This window comes from Macadamia integrifolia, chromosome 6 (assembly GCF_013358625.1).
Source record: "Macadamia integrifolia cultivar HAES 741 chromosome 6, SCU_Mint_v3, whole genome shotgun sequence".
Classification (NCBI taxonomy): Eukaryota; Viridiplantae; Streptophyta; class Magnoliopsida; order Proteales; family Proteaceae; genus Macadamia; species Macadamia integrifolia.
In genome coordinates this window covers 965,069-967,017 of record NC_056562.1, presented here as the reverse complement: position 1 = coordinate 967,017, position 1,949 = coordinate 965,069, and the positions used below count along the sequence as shown (strand labels likewise).

Genomic DNA, 1,949 nt, shown 5'->3' with positions numbered 1-1,949 from the left:
TTTTAGGATCCCTTAGGTCTGTTTGATGCACTTTTTCTTTTTCTTTTTCTTTTTAAAATGGGAATCACTTACTCTCATCCAGGAATTAGATTTCTTATGATAACAAACTACAAATTTTTATGAACAAATATCTCTATGACCTTCATGGTTTCATTTGATTAATAGTGCTGTCATGGGCCATGGGGCATAAAAGGACTTGAATCCATATTGGATTATTCTGTTAGGTAAACAAAGCATCCATTTTAAGAAAAAGAAAAAGGTACTGTTTTGATATTATTCTCTTTGAACATTGAAGTGATGTAACAGGCAAAATAGAGATGCAAATGGAGACTTGTCCCCTAAGCACTTTATAGATACATACAATAAACTGGAATCGAATTCAGGACTTGTTGTTAGGAATTAACAAAGCAGCAGAACAATAATAGCAAAAGAAAAACAAAAGAGAACCACACACACATAGAATACAACGATTTACTTACGTGGTTCATTCAAGATAGACTATTTCTATGGTCGAGCGATAAACTAGAACTTCCATTATTTTGTTGAAATTACAAACTCTTACTTACACTTACGAGACCATACTCTATATATATACTTCCATTATTTTGACACATTACAGTATAAAGAAACCCTAATCCCTGAAAATATAAAACTGCCCCGGAGCTTCGCCCCAACCCCCAACTCACTGCCAACAAATGGGACAGCCAATATTGGAGAAAGTGAACAATGCTTTATTGATCAAACTGAGATCATCTTCACCAATAGCAACAGTTTTACTAAGAGGAAGAAGGCAGGCTAATGCAGAACGGGTTAGTGTTCAACAAGATTAGAGTGGAACAGTTATTGTTTGATTTGGGTTTAGCTTGGTTCCAAACCTTCTTTTTTTCTTATGATCAAAGAGGAAAATTTTATTGGATAAACAAGAGTCCTTACATCATTAGAGGGGGTACTATCAGGAATAATGACATCAGATAAATTTCTAGGTATATTCAACAAAAAATGCAAGAATAGACATCTGATAAATTTCTAGCTATATTCAACAAAAGATGCAAGACTAGGTTATCACTACTTTGCTTATGAATATAAGAGAAATTCCCTAAAAAGTGGAGAAAGTATTATGGCAAGGCCAAGCTTCCGTCGTTGGTTGTGGAATAAGCTGAAGTAAGTTTTAAGAAGAAAACCAAACTTATTCCATATCCATGGTAGTTGTGTGCTTTAATCCTTCCAAAATTCCTATTGCTTTGGCCTCCTCTTTTTCTTTCTTGTTGATGCAAAATCAGATTTTATAACTTGAAAGCAACCCTAATATGAAGAAGAATGCCAACCGCATCTTGAATTTTTTTATAATTAGTTTGGTAGCACCAGCACAAAACAAAATAGGATAGTTCAAAAAAGAAAACAGTATATGTTTTCCTCTCAAGCACTCTGGATAATTCTTGTTGAAGTAGGTCAATTGGTCACTCTTTTAGATAAAATATAAGTCAATTGATTAGATCTTTGTCTTTAAATTCATTGGATCTTCACAATTAAATCCATTGTTCCTTGGTAGGCTAGGAATTACTGATTATATGGATGTCTCTTTACCTTTAGTGTTCTAACTTCTGAGTTCAACTTAATAATTCAAGGTTCAAACTTAAAGCAACTGAGTCAGCTATCATCCAAACAATGCCAAAGCAGCAATCGTTGACCCAGCTTTTTTTTTTTTTTGACAAAATAATCGCTTGATAAGCAAATCTGCCCACTTAACAAGGGTCTTTAAAGTCAGAGTCGATGGAATAGATTGGTGTCAATCTCAAGTGAACTTAATTGATGGAATGGTGAGAGGTAATGTAAGTTGCAGAATAATGTTATAGATAATAATAAATTAAAATTATTTGACGCTGTGGTGTAGTGGTTATCACGTCAGTTTTACACACTGAAGGTCTCTAGTTCGATCCTGGGTAGCAACA

The 1,949-nt window shown here is 34.0% G+C and overlaps 1 non-coding gene across 1 annotated transcript; it reads left to right on the top strand.

The window, feature by feature from the left end:
* The first annotated feature begins 1,879 nt into the window (after nt 1-1,879).
* Nucleotides 1,880-1,949, top strand: TRNAV-UAC. Its single transcript has one exon. It is a non-coding gene; the product is annotated as a tRNA-Val (tRNA).